Here is an 18729-nt window from a genome sequence, read left to right as displayed (position 1 = left end):
ATAGCTATATTAGAAGTCAGAGAACTAGAATGTAAACTGCATAGATAAGGAAAAGTAAAGCTCAGTGAAAGAAGGTAAATGGAAATCAGTGAGGGAAATGCAAGGATTAGTGACTCCTCGTACATAATCTTTTCCCATTTTCTTTCAAATCATGAATTTTTAAAAATCAAATTTATGAATTTTTCCACAAGATATAAATAAAACAAATCAATCTGACATCACTTCAACTCATCTAACCAGAAGAAACACACTATACATATTTCCACAGCGTCAATTCAGTTCAGTCACTCAGTCATGTTCGACTCTTTGTGACCCTATGGAATGCAGCACGCCAGGTTTCCCTGTCCATCACCAACTCCCAGAGCTTGCTCAAACTCATGTCCATCAAGCTGGTGATGCCATCCAACCATCTCATCCTTTGTCGTCCCCTTCTCTTCCTGCCTTCAATCTTTCCGAGCATCAGGGTCTTTTCCAATGAGTCAGTTCTTCACATCAGGTAGCCAAAGTATTGGAGTTTCAGCTTCATCATCAGTCCTTCCAATGAATACCCAGGACTAATCTCCTTTAGGATGGACTGGTTGGATCTCCTTGCAGTCCAAGGGACTCTCAAGAGTCTTCTCCAACACCACAGTTCAAAAGCAGCAATTCTTCAGTGCTCAGCTTTTTTTATGGTCCAACTCCCACATCCATACATAACTACTGGAAAAAACAGAGCTTTGACTAAACGGACCTTTCTCGGCCAGGTAACGCCTTGCTTTGTCTAGGCTGATCATAACTTTTCTTCCAATGAGTAAGAGTCTTTTAATTTCATGGCTGCAGTCACCACCTGCAGTGATTCTGAAGCCCAAGAAATAAAGTCTGCCACTGTTTTCATTGTTTCCCCATTTATTTGCCATTAAGTGATGGGACCGGATGCCATGATCTTTGTTTTCTAAATGTTGAGCTTTAAGCCAACTTTTTCACTCTCCTTTTTCACTTTCATCAAGAGGCTTTTTAGTTCCTCTTCGCTTTCTGCCATAAGGGTGGTGTCATCTGCATATCTGAGGTTATTGATATTTCTCCTGGCAATCTTGATTCCAGCTTGTGCTTCTTCCAGCCCAGCATTTCTCATGATGTACTCTGCATATAAGTTAAATAAGCAGGGTGACAATATACAGCCTTGACATACTCCTTTTCCTATTTGGAACCAGTATGTTGTTCCATGTCCAGTTCTAACTGTTGCTTCCTGACCTGCATACAGATTTCTCAAGAGGCAGATCAGGTGGTCTGGTATTCCCAGCTCTGCCCTATAAATAAATTCCTCATTTTTCTAGATTCCATATATGTGCATTAGAATACGATTTTTATCTTTCTCTTTCTGACTCACTTCACTCTGTATAATAGGTTCTAGGTTCATCCACCTCATCAGAACTAACTCAAACGTGTTCCTTTTTATGGCTGAGTAATATTCCATTGGGTATATATACCACAACTTCTTTATCCATTCATCTGTCGATGGGCATCTAGCTTGCTTCCATGTTCTAGCTATTGTAAATAGTGCTACAATGAACAATGGGATACATGTGTCTTTTTCAACCCTGGTTTCCTCAGGGTATATACCTAGGAGTGGGATTGCTGGGTCATATGGTGGTTTTATTCCCAGGTTTTTAAGGAATCTCCATGCCATCTTCCATAGAGGCTGTATCAATTTACATTCCCACCAACAGTGCAAGAGCGATCCCCTTTTCTGCACACCCTCTCCAGCATTTATTGTTTGTAGATTTTTTGATGATGACCATTCTGACTGGTGAGAGGTGATATCTCATTGTGGTTTTGATCTGCATTTCTCCAATAATGAGCGATGTTGAGCAGCTTTTCATGTGTTTGTTAGCCTTCTGTATGTCTTCTTTGGAGGAATGGCTGTTTAGGTGTTTTGCCCACTTTTTGATTGGGTTGTTTGAGTTTCTAGCATTGAATTGTATGAGCTGCTTGTATATTTTGGAAATTAATCCTTTGTCAGTTGTTTCATGTGCTATTATTTTCTCCCATTCTGAGGGTTGTCTTTTCACCTTGCTTATACTTTCCCTTGCTGTGCAAAAGCTTTTAAGTTTAATCAGGCCCCACTTATTTACTTTATTTTTGTTTTGTTTTTTTATTTTTATTTTTAAACTTTACAATATTGTATTAGTTTTGCCAAATATCGAAATGAATCCGCCACAGGTATACATGTGTTCCCCATCCTGAACCCTCCTCCCTCCTCCCTCCCCATACCATCCCTCTGGGTCGTCACAGTGCACCAGCCCCAAGCATCCAGTATCATGCATCAAACCTGGACTGGCAACTCGTTTCATGCATGATATACATGTTTCAATGCCATTCTCCCAAATCTTCCCACCCTCTCCCTCTCCAACAGAGTCCATAAGACTGTTCTATACATCAGCGTCTCTTTTGCTGTCTCGTACACAGGGTTATTGTTACCATCTTTCTAAATTCCATATATATGCGTTAGTATACTGTATTGGTGTTTTTCTTTCTGGCTTACTTCACTCTGTATAATAGGCTCCAGTTTCATCCACCTCATTAGAACTGATTCAAACGTATTCTTTTTAAAGGCTGAGTAATACTCCATTGTGTATATGTACCACAACTTTCTTATCCATTCATCTGCTTTTATTTCCCTTACTTTAGGAGGTGGGTCATAGAGGATCTTGCTTTATGTCATCGAGTGTTCTGCCTATGTTTTCCTCTAAGAGTTTTACAGTTTCTGGTCTTATATTTAGGTCTTTAATCCATTTTGAGTTTATCTTTGTGTATGGTGTTAGGAAGTGTTCTAATTTCATTCTTTGACATGCAGCTGTCCAGTTTTCCCAGCACCATTTATCAAAGAGGCTGTCTTTGCCCCATTGTATATTCTTGACTCCTTTGTCAAAAATAAGGTACCCAGAGGTGCATGGGTTTATTTCTGGGCTTTCTATCTTGTTCCATTAGTCTGTATTTCTGTTTTTGTTCCAGTACTGTCTTGATGACTGTAGCTTTGTAGCATAATCTGAAGTCAGGAAGGTTGATTCCTCCAGCTCCATTCTTCTTTCTCAAGACTGCTTTGGCTATTTGGGGTCTTTTGTGTTTCCATATGAACTGTGAAATTTTTTGTTCTAGTTCTCTGAAAAATGCCATTGGTAATTTGAGAGGGATTGCACTGAATCTGAAGACTGCATTTGGCAGTATAGTCATTATCACAATATTGATTCTTCCTACCCAGGAACATGGAATATCTCTCCATCTGTTTATGTTGTCTTTGATTTTTTTCATCAGCGTCACCAACCAGTCCATTCTGAAGGAGATCAGCCCTGGGATTTCTTTGGAAGGAATGATGCTAAAGCTGAAACTCCAGTACTTTGGCCACCTCAGGCGAAGAGTTGACTCATTGGAAAAGATTCTGATGCTGGGAGGGATTGCGGGCAAGAGGAGAAGGGGACAACAGAGGATGAGATGGCTGGATGGCATCACTGACTCGATGGATGTGAGTCTGAGTGAACTCCGGGAGTTGGTGATGGACAGCGAGGCCTGGCGTGCTGCGATTCATGGGGTTGCAGAGAGTCGGACACGACTAAGCGACTGATATGATCTGATCTGATCAGCATCTTATAATTTTCTGTATACAGTTCTTTTATCTCCTTAGGTAAGTTTATTCCTACATATTTAGTACTTTTTGTTGCAATGGTCAATGGGATTGATTCCTTAATTCCTCTGGTTTTTCATTGGTAGTATACAGAAACGTAAGTGATTTCTGTGTATTGATGTTGTATCTTGCAACTTTGCTAAATTCACCAATGAGCTCTAGTAATTTTCAGATACTATCTTTAAGGTTTTATATGTACAGTATCATGTCATCTGCACACAGTGAGAGCTTTACTTCTTCTTTTCCAATCTGGATTCCTTTTTTTTTTTTTTTCTCCTCTGATTGCTGTAGTTAGGACTTCCAGAACTATGTTGAATAATAGTGATGAAAGAGGACACCTTTGTCTTGTTCCTGATCTTCGGGGGAATGCTTTCAGTTTGTCACCATTGAGAATAATGTTTGCTGTAGGCTTCTCATATATGCCTTTTACTACGTTAAGGTAGGTTCCTTCTATGCCCATTTCTGGAAAAGATTTAATCATAAATGGGTGGCGAATTTTGTCAAAGGCTTTTTCTGCATCTATTCAGATTATAATATGGTTTTTATCTTTCAAATTGTTAATATGGTATATCACATTGATTGATTTGCATATAATGAAGAATCCTTGGATTCCTGGAATAAACCCAACTTGATCATACTGTATAAGCTTTCTGATGTGTTGCTGAATTCTGTTTGCTAAAATTCTGTTGAGGATTTTTGCATCTATGTTCATCAGTGATATTGGCCTATAGCTTTCTTTTTTGGTGTTGTCTTTGTCTGGTTTTGGTATCAGGGTGATAGTGGCCTTGTAGAACAAGTTTGGAAGTGTTCCTTCCTCTGCCATTTCTTGAAAGAGTTTTAGAAGGATAGGCAATAGCTCTTCTCTAAATGTTTGACAGAATTCTCCTGTGAAGCCATCTGGTCCTGGGCTTTTGTTTTTGGGGAGGTTTTTTATCACAGCTTTAATTTCAGTGCTTATAATTGGGTTGTTCATAATTTCGATTTCTTCCTGGTTCAATCTTGGAAGACTGAACTTTTCTAAGAACCTGTCCCTTTCTTCCAGGTTATCCATTTTATTGCCATATAGTTGTTCATAATAGTCTCTTATAATCCTTTGTATTTCTGCACTGTCTGTTGTAACCTCTCCTTTTTCATTTCTAATTTTATTGATTTGATTCTCCTCTTTTTCTTGATGAGTCTGGCTAAAGGTTTATCAATTTTATCTTCTCAAAGAACCAGCTTCTAGTTTTATTAATCTTTACTATTGTGTCTTTCATTTCTTTTTTATTTCTGCTCAGATCTTTATGACGTCTTTCCTTCTACCAATTTTGGGGGAGTTTTTTGTTCTTTTTCCAGTTGTTTTAGGGGTAAAGTTAGGTTGTCTAGTCTATGTTCTTGTTTCTTGAGGTAGGATTGTATTGCTATAAACTTCCCTCTTAGGACTGCTTTTGCTGCATCCCACAGGTTTTGAGTTGTCAGGTTTTCACTGTCATTTGTTTCTAGAAATTTTTTGATTTCCCTTTTGATTTCTTCAGAAACTTGCTGGTTATTTAGAAATGTGTTATTTAATCTCCATGTGTTTGTGTTTCTTACAGTTTTTTTTTCTTGTAATTGATATCTAGTCTCATAGTGTTGTGGTCAGAGAAGATGTTTGATATGATTTCAATTTTCTTAAATTTACTGAGGTTTGATTTGTGACCCAAGATGTGGACTATCCTGGAGAATATTCTATGTGCACTTGAGAAGGTTTATTCTTCTGCATTTGGATGGAATGTCCTGAAGATAACTATGAGATCCATCTCATCTAATGTATTATTTAAGACTTTTGTTTCCTTATTAATTTTCTGTTTTGATGATCGGTCCATTGGTGTGAGTAGGGTGTTCAAGTCTCCTACTATTATTGCGTTTATAGTCAATTACTCTTTTTAGGTCTGTTAGTATGTCTTATGTATTGAGGTGCTCCTATGTTGGGTGCATAGATATTTACAATTGCTATGTCTTCCTCTTGGATTGATTCCTTTATCATTACATAGTGTCCTTCCTTATCTCTTGTAATCTTCATTATTTTAAGGTGTATTTTGTCTGATAAAAGGACTGCTACTCCAGCTTTCTTTTGCTTCCCATTTGCATGGAATATATTTTTCCATCCTCTCACTTTCAGTCTATGTGTGTCTTTAGGTCTGAAGTGGGTTTCTTGTAGACAGCATATACATGGGTCTTAATTTTTTATCCATTCAGCCAGTCTGTGTCTTTTGGTTGGAGCACTTAATCCATTTACATTTAAAGTAATTATTGATATATATGTCCCTATTGCCATTTTCTTAATTGTTTAGGATTGATTTTGTAGATCTTTTTTCTTCTGTATTTCTTGACTATATAAGTCCATTTAACATTTGTGGTAAAGCTGGTTTGGTGGTATTGAATTCTCTTAACTATTGCTTGTCTGAAAAGCTTTTGATTTCTCCATCAATTTTGAATGAGATCCTTGCTGGGTACAGTAATCTTGGTTGTAGATTTTTCCCTTTCAGTACTTTAAATATATCCTACCATTCTCTTCTGGCCTGCAGAGTTTCTGCTGAAAGATCAGCTGTGAAGCGTATGAGGTTTCCCTTGTATGTCACATGCTGCTTCTCCCTTGCTGCTTATAATATTCTTTGTGTTTAGTCTTTGTTAGTTTGATTGGTATGTGTCTTGGGGTGTTTCTCCTTCGGTTTACCCTGTACAGGACTCTTTGTGCCTCTTGTACTTGATTGGCTGTTTCCTTTTCCATGTTGGGGAAATTTTCAGCTATAATCTCTTCAAAAATTTTTTCATATCCTTTCTTTTGCTCTTCTTCTGGGACCCCTAAAATTCAAATGTTGGTGCGTTTGATATTGTCCCAGATGTCTCTGAGACTATCCGCAGTTCTTTTCATTCTTTTTACTTTATTCTGCTCTTCAGAAGTTATTTCCACCATTTTATCTTCCAGGTCACTGATTTGTTCTTCTGTTTCAGATATTCTGCTATTGATTCCTTCTAGAGTATTTTTAATTTCAGTAATTGTGTTGTCTCTTCATATTTATTCTTTAATTCTTCTAGGTCTTTGTTAATTGCTTCTTGCATTTTCTCCATTTTCTTTCAAGGTTTTTGATCATCTTTACTATCATTATTCTGAATTCTTTTTCTGAAAGTTTGCCTATTTCCTCTCCATTTATTTGGACTTCGGTGTTTCTAGTTTGTTCCTTCATTTGTGTAGTATTTCTCTGCCTTTTCATTTTTTTTTTTTAACTTATTGTGTTTGAGGTCTCCTTTTCTCAGGCTTCAAGGTTGAATTCTTTCTTCCTTTTGGTTTCTGCCGTCATAAGGTTGGTCCAGTGGTTTGTGTAAGTTTTGTATAGGGTGAAATTTGTTATGAGTTTTTGTTTGTTTGTTTTTCCTCTGATTGGCAAGGCTGAAGTGAAGTCGCTCAGTTGTGTCCGACTCTTTGCGACCCCATGGACTGTAGCCTATCAGGCTCCTCCGTCCATGGGATTTTCCAGGCAGGAGTGCTGGAGTGGACTGCCATTTCCTTCTCCAGGGGATCTTTCTGACCCAGGAATCGAACCCAGGTCTCCCGCATTGCAGGCTGAGTGAGGTGGTAACCCTGTCTGCTGATGATTGGGTTTGTATTTTTGTTTGGTTTGTTGTTTAAATGAGGGTTCCTGCACAGGTTGCTATTGATGGTTGGGTGATGCTGGGTCTTGTATTCCAGTGGTTTCCTCTGTGTGAGTTATCACTATTTGATACCGGGTTAGTTCTCTGATAGTCTAGGGTCTTGGTCTCCCACTCCAAAGGCTCAGGGCTTGATTTCTGGTCAGGAACAAAGATTCCACAAGTGGTTTGTTATGGCATTAAGTGAGATTAAAACAAATATCTAAAAATGAGAAACCAAAGATGAGCCCCAGACAAATGGCAGTTATAAAATCAGGCAAATAATAATTACAATAATGGAACATACACATATACATATATACCCACAAGCAAAGTCAAAACAGTCCAACAAAAATCAAGTACAATAGACTGACCCAGCAAACAAAGGAAATCAAAAATTATATTTACCAGTTAGGAACAAACTAACTAAAGCACAAACTGGAAAACAAAACTAAGGCAAGGTGGCAAGTGGGGAATAAAGCAATGAAAAGAAAACTAACAAATATGTTGAGAAAGAAAGACTAGATATGCAAAGTTAAATAGAGGCAGATGAAGAAGATTTATATACATTAAAGATTAACTGCAAGGGGAAAAGAACAGTCGGAAAGGCAAACAAAGGAATAAATGTAGAAAAAATGTAACAGGTTTTAAAAAATTAAAAATTAAAATTATAAAAAAGAGAAAATAAAAACAGAAGAAGAAAAAAAAAAGGAAAACTCCACAGAACTGCAAAAGCCCAACACAGATGCAGAGGTTTATAACAACAACAAAAAGTGTGACTGAATATACACATCTACATATATACCTATAAGCAAAATCAAAACAGTACAACAAAAATAAAGTACAATAGATTGACCCAGGGAACAAAGGGAACCAAAAATTATGTCTCAGTTCAGCTTAGTTACTCAGTCATGTCCGACTCTTTGGAACCCCATGAACCACAGTACGCCAGGCCTCCCTATCCATCACCAACTCCCAGAGTCCACCCAAACCCATGTCCATCGAGTCAGTGATGCCATCCAACCATCTCATCCTCTTTCGTCCCCTTCTCCTCCTGCCCTCAATCTTTCCCAGCATCAGGGTCTTTTCCAATGAGTCAGCTCTTCACATCAGGTGGCCAAAGTACTGGAGTTTCAGCTTCATCATCAGTCCTTCCAATGAACACCCAAGACTGATCTCCTTGCAGTCCAAGGGACTCTCAAGAGTCTTCTCCAACATCACAGAACAAAACTAACTAAAGCACAAACTGAAAAACAAAACTAAGGCAAGATGTCAACTGGGGTATAAAGCAATGAAAATAAAACTAACAAATATGTTGAGAGGAAAGGAAAGAAAGAAAAGAAAGAAAGAATAGATATGCAAAGTTAAATAGAAGTAGATAAAGATTTATATATATTAAAGATTAGCAAGGGGAAAAGAACAGTGGGAAAAGCAAACATGGGAATAAATGTAGAAAAATAATAATAGATTTTTAAAATTAAAGAGAAAAGGAAAAAAAAAAAGGAAAACTCCCCAGAACTGCAAAAGCCCAACACAGAGGCAGAGATTTACAACAATTAAAAAAATGTGACTGAGAAGAGAAAAGAAAAAAAGCTCAAAAGCTTAATTAGATTTCATAGTGCCAATAAAATTGACAACTACAATAGGGCGGGGAGAGAAAAAAAGGGGAAAAAAATCCAAAAGAATATACAGAACAAGTCAAAACATAAGAATAATAAATGTTTTTCTTGAATAACTGCTGTCAGTCTTTCCCTCGCTGGGAGTCACAGTCCACCTCACCTCCCTAGGATGCCCTCCAACACTGTGCTGATCTCTGGACCTGCTGTGGGGGCAGCCCAGATCCTAATCTGGTCCTACTTCTCTGTGTTCTTGCCTCCAATGTCCACAGCTATCAGAACTAGTGCGTTTTCTTTTGTGGGAGCTCTCAATGACCCTTTATATATTCCAGAGACAGAGTCTGCCTAGTTGATCATGTGGATTTAATCTGCAGCTTATACAGCTAGTGGGAGGGTTCTGGGTCTTCTTCCTTAGTTACACTGCCCCTGGGTTTCAACTGTGGTTTTATTTCCACCTCTGCATGTGGGTCGTCCACTGGGGTTTGCTCCTGAGGCTACCCTGGATGACTTGGGTCTGCCCCAGTGAGGACCAGGTGAGGAGGTGGTGCAGCTGCTTGGGTCGCAGGGGTTCTGGAAGCACCTGGTACTCAGGGGAGTCAGCGGCTAGGGCAGCAGGAGATATAGTGCTCTAGAAGGGTATGACAATACCCTTTGGCCATAGCGTATTAGCCAATATGCTCCAGTATTCTTGCCTGGAAAAGCCCCCTCCCTGACAGAGAAGCCTAGTAGGCCACAGTCTACAGGGTCGCAAAGAGTCAGACACTACGGAAGCGACCCTGCATGCACAGGCCCAAGATTTTTTTGCCTGTGGCAGCTTTGCCCCAGTGAGAGTTGAGCATGAAAATGGCGCGGCTGCTTGGCTTGCGGGGACCCTTGCGGTGCCAAGTGTGCAGGGACAGGGACTGCCTCTGCCACAGGAGTTATGGCCCTATAAGAGTCTTTTTTCTAGCCTCTTATAGCTGGCAATCTGAAGACTCTCTCCGCACAATCAGGCGCTGAGAGGCTTGCCTGCAGTCCTTCTCTGTTGTTCAGAGCATCAGGCACATAGAAGGGCCCCCTGGCTGGGGTCCTACTCTGTAGTTTGGCGCATCAGGCGTTTGATGGGCCAGCCTCTCTATTGTTCAGCTGCACATGCTGGCATGTGGGGGGAGAGAGGCTATGGTAATGGCTCCACCTGCTACGCGTGACTCAGCAGTATGACCTTGCTTCCATAGCTGCCCCGCTTTCCTCCACAGGCATTTCCCACCATAGTCTCCTCCCTCACATCCCCTCCGTCTCTCCACAGCCCTCGCCACGGGGGATTGCTCCACAATCCCTAAACTCCAGCCCCCAGCCGCTACGCCATCTGGGGTACGTATGGCTTCAGCAAGGACTGATTCTCATTCCATTTAGGCTGCCACAGATCAGCTGTTTCACTCTCAGCCTTAAATGTTTCTCCTCTGTCTAGACAATTGCCCTGAGGTAGGGACCGGACCTCTGCTTCAGCTCCCCCACCTGCCAAAGGTCCGGTCCTACTAACACTACTGTTTTTCCCCCTAGTTCCTTCCTCCTAATGAGTTTTGCATGAGTCAATACATCCTTTTCTGCCCGTCAGGTACTCCTGTCCACTCTCAGCTGGTGTTCCACACACACTTCTGTGTCTGAAGGTATATTCCTGGAGAGAGATGTACTCCACACATACCTGCTCCTCCACCATCTTGTTCTCTGCATGTATCTTTTCAAATTATACTTTTGTCTGGATATATTCCCAGGAGTGGGGTTGCTCACCTATATGGCCAACTCTAGTTTTCTAAGGAACCTCCATACTATTTTCCATAGTGGCTGCACCAAATTTACGGTCACCAATAGTGTAGGATTCCCTTCCCCCCTCCCACTCCACCCTGAATATTTAATTTTTGAACTCAATGTATTTATTAAGATTATTTTCCTTTCTGCTATCTTAGGTCTTCAAATCTCTTTACCTTCCTTTCATTTTATTTCTCCCATTAGAATTTTTTCATTTTCCTTGGACAAATCTCACATATCAAGTTAAATTAATTTTTAGTAGTTAATGTAAGGTTTTGGTCACTATTACAAATATATTATATTAAATTTTTTAATTAAATAAACAATACATGAACATATTCCTAATACAAAAATTTAAAAATACAAACATACATAAAGCAAAGAGAATGCTCCCTTACAGCCCTTTCTTTCAATCTTATTTCCCTTTCACTAAAGTTAACAACTATTAAATGTCTTTTCATTCGTACTTCACATACACACATGTAAACACACATACAATACCTAAATATATAATACTTTAATAATTTGGCTTTCTTAACACATATATAAATAGGATAATACAGTACATACTTTGCTAGTTAGCTTTCTTTTTCACTTGCATCTATAAAGTCTTTTGAGTCTCTACATGTAGATTTAACCCAGGGTTGTTTTTTATAGCTTCATTATAGTCCATAGTATTTTTGCACCATAATTTATATAACCAATATTTTACTGATGATTAGATTGCATCAAACTTCTTGCTCTTAAAAATAATGCTGCAATAAGGTATTTTTTGTTCACATCAAAAAATATCTTTCTAGAATATATTTAATATATCTAGAAATAGAAACAGTGGGTCAAAGGACTGCATTCTTAAAATTTCAACAGATACACTTATATTACCCTTCAAAAATGCTGTATATTTCCATCACCACTGACCGTTTCTTCAGAGTATCACCAACCTGGATATCCTTTCATCCAAACTGATGAGTAAAATATCTCCCTTTGTTGTTTTAATATACATTTCCTGATTACTTGTGAAGTTAAACATCCTTTCATATACTTACTGCTGTGGATAGTTCTTCTGTGAACAACATATTCACATATAGCTTTTGCTCATTTTCCTGTAAAAAATTTTGGTCTTCTATTTTTCTATTATTTGGCTTCTAAGAAGGCAATTGATTTTTTTTTAATTTTTGCTTCATTTCTCTGAGTTTGCTAGATTTTAGTCTAATCACAAATTTTTTTTAAAAAAATGTTTACCTGTGATTGGTTCAAGATGGCAGAGTAGAAGGACGTGCACTCATCTTTTCCTGCGAGAGCACCAAAATTGCAACTAGCTGTTGAACAAACAACATCAGGAAGACACTGGAACTTACCAAAAAAAAAAGACACCCTCACATCCAAAGACAAAGGAGAAGACTCAACGAGACGGTAGGAGGGGTGCAATCACAATAAAATCAAATCTTAAACCCACTGGGTGGGCAAACCACAAACGAGAACAGGAATACCTAGGCCCCACATCAGGCTTTCCAGCCTGGGGATCCAACAATGGGACAGGGAATCCCCAGGGAATCTGTCTTTGAAGGCCAGCAGGATTTGATTACAGGACTCCCACAGGACTGTGGGGAAACAGAGACTCCACTCTTGGAGGGCACAAATAAAACCTTGTGTGCACCAGGACCCAGGGGAAAGAAAACAGTGAGCCCACAGGAGACTGATGTGAGTGTTTGAGGGTCTCCTGCAGAAGTGTCGGTTGGCGGTGGCCCGTCACAGGAATGGACAGCAGCAGTCTTGGGAGATGTGTCTCGGCCTAAGTCCTCTTGGAGGTAGCCAAGAGCCCTATCATAGAACCTACAGACTCCAGGACTGGGTTGCCTCAAGCCAAACTAACAGGGAGGGAGTGCAGCCCCTTCATCAGCAGACAACTGGATTAGTTTTACTGAGTATGGCCCTGCCAACCAGAGCAAGACCCACTGTTCCCCAAAACCAATCCCTACCATCCAGAAGCTTGCACAAGCCCCTTATCCTCATCCACCAGAAGGCAGACAGAAAAAACAGTAACTATAATCCTGTGTTCTCCAGAACTAATATCATAATCACAGAAAGCTAACCAGAATGAAAAGAAATAGGATTATGTCCCAGATAAAGGAACAAGATAAATCCCCAGAAAAACAATGAAATGGAGATAGATAACCCTCTAGAAAAAGAACTCAGAATAATGACAGCGACAACAATCCAGGATCTCAGAAAAAGAATGGAGAAGATGCGAGAAATGTTTACCAAAGACCTAGAAGAACTAAAGAACAAACAAACAGAGATGAACAATACACTATAAGGAATCAACAGCAGAATAACTAAGGCAGAAGAATGGATAAGTGACTCAAGACAAAATGGTGGAAATCACTGCTGCAAAACAGAATACAGAAAAAAGAATGAAAAGAAATGAGACCTAAGAGACCCCAGGACAACATTAAATGCACCAATTTTCGCACTGTAGGGATGCTAGAAGAAGAGAGAGAGAAAGGACCTGAGAAAATATCTGAAGAGATACCAACTGTAAACTTCCCTAACATGGGAAAGGAAATAGTCAACCAAGTCCAGGATACAAAGGGAATCTGGACAAACCCAAGGAGGAACACACCAAGGCACATAGTAATCAAACAGACAAAAATTAAAGACAAAACCAATAAGGGAAAAAAGACAACATACAAAGGAAATCCCATAATGTTATCAGCTAATTTCTCAACAGAAACTCTACAAGCCAGAAAGGAACGGCACAATATATTCCAAGTAATAAAAGAGAAGAACCTTCAATGAAGAATACTGTACCCAGCAAGACTCTCATTCAGATTAGATGGAGAAATCAAAAGCTTACCAGACAAGCAAAACCTAAGAGAATTCAGCACCATGAGACCAGCTGTGCAGCAAATGTTAAGGGAACTTCTCTAGGCAGGAACACAAGAGAAGGAAAAGATCTACAAAATAAACCTAAAACAATTAACAAAATGGTAATAGGATCACACATATCGATAATTACCTTAAATGTAAATGGATTAAATGCACCAACACAGACTGGCTGGCTTGGTGGATACAAAAATAAGACCTATACATATGTTGTCTATATGTTGTCTCAGACCTATGGATACTTACAGATTGAAAGTAAGAGGATGGGAGAAAGTATTTCATGCAAACATCAATCATAAGAAATCTGGAGCAGCAACACTCATATCAGAGAAAATAAACTTTAAAACAAAGATGGTTATAAGAGACAAAGGACACTACATAATGATCAAGGGTTCAATCCAAGAAGATATAACAATGATAAATATATATGGACCCAACACAGGAGCACTTCTATGTAAGGCAAATACTAACAAACATAAAGGAAGAAATAGACAGTACCATAACAACAGTGGGGTACTTTAATACTCCACTTCTATCAATGGACAGATCATCCAGACAGAAAATCTGTAAGGAAACACAGGCCTTAAATGACACTATAGACAAGTTGGATTTAATCGATATTTATAGAATATTCCATCCAAAAGCAGCCGACTATGCATTCTTCTCAAGCACACACAGAACATTCTCCAGGACTGACCACATGCGGGGCCACAAGGCGAGCTTCAGTAAATTTAAGAAAATCAAAACCATATCAAGTATCTTTTCTGATCACAATGCTGCAAGATTAGAAATAAACTACAAGGAAAAGACTCTAAGAAACACAAACATGTGTGTTTAGCTAAATAATATTCTACTAAACAACCACTGGATCACTGAAAAAAATCAAAGAAGAAAAAAAAATACTTAGAGACAAACGAAAATGAAAGCACAACGGTCCAAAAAATAATGGGATGCAGCAAAAGCGGTTCTAAGAGGGAAGTTGACAGCAATACAATCCTACCTCAAGAAACAAGAAAATCTCAAATAAACAACCAAACTTTACACCTAAAACAACTAGAGAAAGAAGAATGAACAAAACCTCAAGTTAGTAGAAGGAAGGAAATCATAAAGATCAGAGAAGAAATAGAGACAAAGAAAACAATCATAAAGATCAATGAAACTAAAAGCTGATTCTTTGAAAAAATAAACAAAATGGATAAACTTTTAGCCAGATTCATCAAGAAAAAAAGGGAGAGGACTCAAATCAGTAAAATTAGAAATGGAAAAGAAGTTATAACTGACTCCACAGAAATACCAAGGATTTTAAGAGACTACTATGAACAACTGTATGCCAAAAAAATGGACAACCTGGAAGAAATGGACAAATTCCTAGAAAGGTACAGTCTTCCTGAACCAGGAAGAAACAGAAAATATGAACAGATCAATCCCAAGCACTGAAACTGTGATTAAAAATCTCCCAATAAACAAAAGCCCAAGACCCGATGGCTTCACAAACAAATTTTATCAAACATTTAGAGAAGAGTTAATACCTATCCTTCTGAAACTGTTCCAAAAAGTTGCATAGGAAGGAAAACTTCCAAACTCATTTTATGAGGCCACCATCACCCTGATATCAAAACCAGAAAAAGATACTACAAAAAAAGAAAATCATAGGCCAATACCACTGATGAACACAGATCTAAAAATCCTCAACAAAATACTAGCAATTTATATCCAACAATACATTAAAAAGATCATACACCATGATCTAGTGGGATTCATCACAGGGATGCAAGGATTTTTCAACATCCACAAACCCATCACTGTAATATACCACCTCAACAAACTGAAGAATAAAAACCACATGACAATCTCAACAGATGCAGAAAAAGCTTTTGACAAAATTCAGCACATTTTTATGATAAAAACTCTCCAGAAAGTGGGCACAGAGGATATATACACCTCAACATTAAAAAAGACCATATACGACAAGCCTACAGCTTGCATCATACTCAATGGTGAAAAGCTGAAAGCATTCCCTCTAATATTAGGAACAAAACAAGGATGTCCACTCCCACCACTTTTATTCAACATAGTTTTGGAAGTCCTAGCTACAGCAATCAGAGAAGAAAAAGAAATAAAGGGAATCCAAATTGGAAAAGAATAAGTTAAACCGTCACTGTTTGCAGATGATATGATACTGTAAGTAGAAGATCCTAACGATGCTGCCAGAAAACTACTAGAACTCATCAATGAATGTGGTAAAGTTGCAGGTTACAAAATTAATACACAGAAATCTGTTGCATTTCTATACACTAACAATGAAAGATCAGAAAGAGAAATTCAAAAAGCAATTCCATTTACCTCTGTATCAAAAAGAATAAAATACCTAGGAATAAACCTAAGGAATAAAATACCTAAGGAGACAAAAGATGTGTACTCTGAAAACTATAAGATGCTGATGAAAGAAATCAAAGAAGACATAAACAGATGGAAAGATAAACCACATTCAAGGACTGGAAGAATCAATATTGTCAAAATGACTATGCAATCCCTATATCAAATTACCAATGACATTTTTCACAGAACTAGAATAACAACAACAACAAAATCTCAAAATTTGTATGGAGATACAAAAGACCCCAAATAGCCAAGCAATCTTGAAATAGGAAAACAGAGCTGGAAGAATCAGGCTCCCTGACCACAGACTATACTACAAAGCCACAATCATCATAACAGTATGGTACTGGCACAAAAACAGAAATACAGATCAATGGAACAGGACAGAAAACCCAGAAATAAGCCCATGAACCTATGGTCAATTAATCTATGACAAAGGAGGCAAGACCACACAATGTTTGAAGTCGGTCTCTTCAACAAATGGTGCTGAGAAAACTGGACAGCCACATGTCAAAAAATGAAATTACATCATTCCTTAATTCCATACACAAAAATAAGCTCAAAATGGATTAAAGATCTAAATGTGAGAAGGGATACCATAAAACTCCTAGAAGAAAACATAGGCAGAACACCCTCAGACATAAATCACAGCAACATTTTCTTTGATCCATCTCCCAGAATAATGGAAATAAAAGCAAAAATAAACAAATGGGATCTACTTAAACTCAAAAGCTTTTGCACAGCAAAGGAAACAATAAACGAAATGAAAAGACAACCCACAGATTGGGAGAAAATATTTGCAAATGATGTGACCTATAAGGGATTAGTCTCTAAAATTTACAAACAGTTTATGATGCTTAATAGCATCAAAACAAACAACCCACTCAAAAAATGGGCAGAAGACCTGAATAGAGATTTTTCCAAAGAGGACATACAGATGGCCAATAGGCACATGAAAAAATGTTCAGTGTAGCTAGTTATTAGAGAAATACAAGTCAAAACTACAATGAGATATCACCTCACACCAGTCAGAATGGTTATCATCAAAAAATTCACCAACAACAAATGCTAAAGAGGGTGTGGAGAGAAGGGAACCCTCCTGCACTGTTGGTGGGAATGTAAATTGATACAGCCACTATGGAGAACAGTATGAAGGTTCCCTAAAAGACTAAAAATGGTTACTATGTGATCCTGTAATCCCACTCCTGGGCATATACCCAGAGAAAAATATAATCCAAAAGGATACACACACCACAATGTTCACTGCAGCACTGTATGCAAATAGCCAAGACACGGAAGCAACCTAAATGTCCATCAACAGAGAAACGAATAAAGGTGCGGTACATACATACAATGGAGTATTATTCAGCCATTAAAAAGAATGAAATAATGATATTTGCAGCAACATGGGTAGACCTTGAGAGTGTCATACTGAGTGAAGTAAGTCAGAGGAGAAATATCATATGACATCCCTTATATGTGGAATCTAAAAAGAAATGATACAAATGAACTTACTTACAAAACAGACTTAGAAAAGGAACTTATGGTTGCGGGGGAGGAGGTGGGGGACTTAGGGACTTTAGGAAGGTAATGTACATACTGCTATATTTAAAATGGATAACCAACAAGGGCCTATTGTACAGCACATGGGACTCTGCTCAATGTTATGTGCCAGTCTAGATGGGAGGAGGGTTTGAGGAAGAATGGATACATGTGTATCTACGGCGGAGTACCTTTGCTGTTCACCTGAAACTACCTCAACACTGTTAAAGGGCTACACCCCAATACAAAATACAAAGTTTCATGTTAAAAAAAAAAAAAGTTTACTTTCTATGTTCTTATCTTTTACCTCAAACTTCTAATTGCTGTTAGCAACATCATTAGTACTGGGACAGGGAGGCAAAGGAGAGGGAGATCAGCAATATTGCAGAAGTTTTTCATTCTTTATAAAAAAACCTGAAAATTACTAAAAAGAATGCCACTTTGTTTGCCTTCTTAGCAATAAAAGGAAGACATTATAGTGCTGGAGTTTTCTTTAAGCTGAATATATATTTTTAATTTTTTAATTGGAAGATACTTGCTTTACAGTGTTGTGTTGGTTTTTGCCTTACAACATGAATCAGTCATGACTGTGTGTGTGTGTGTGTGTGTGTGTGTGTGTGTGTATGAATTGAAGTGAAGTGTGAAGTGCAAGTTGCTCAGTCATGTCTGACTCTTTGCAACCCCATGGACTACACAGTCCACAGAATGCTCCAGGCCAGAATACTGGAGTGAGTATCCGTACCCTTCTCCAGGGGATCTTTCCAACCCAGGAATCAAACCCAGGTCTCCCACACTACAGGCAGATTCTTTACCAGCCACAAGGGAAGCCCATATATATATCACCTCCCTCTTGAGCCTCCCTCCCAACCTCCCCCCGCCAATCCACCCCTCTTGGGTGTCACAGGGCGCCAGGCTGGGCTCCCTGTGTTATGCAGCAGCTTCCCACTAGCTAGCTATTTGACACATGGTAGTATACATATGGCACCCCACTCCAGTACTTTTGCCTGGAGAATCCCATGGACGGAGGAGCCTGGTGGGCTGCAGTCCATGGGGTCGCTAGAGTCGGACACGACTGAGTGACTTCACTTTCACTTTTCACTTGCATGCATTGGAGAAGGAAATGGCAACCCACTCCACTGTTCTTGCCTGGAGAATCCCAGGGACGGGGAAGCCTGGTGGGCTGCCGTCTATGGGGTCGGCACAGAGTCAGACACG

The 18729-nt window shown here is 38.9% G+C and overlaps 1 protein-coding gene across 6 annotated transcripts in view; it reads right to left on the bottom strand.

Annotated features, from left to right (window-relative positions):
* The window catches only part of KIF3A (kinesin family member 3A), a 92647-nt gene that overhangs the window by 25861 nt on the left and 48057 nt on the right, over positions 1 to 18729 (bottom strand). The window lies entirely within an intron of this gene.

The sequence above is a fragment of the Bos javanicus genome, chromosome 7, assembly GCF_032452875.1.
Source record: "Bos javanicus breed banteng chromosome 7, ARS-OSU_banteng_1.0, whole genome shotgun sequence".
NCBI lineage: Eukaryota > Metazoa > Chordata > Mammalia > Artiodactyla > Bovidae > Bos > Bos javanicus.
This window is presented reverse-complemented; position numbering and strand designations above follow the sequence as displayed.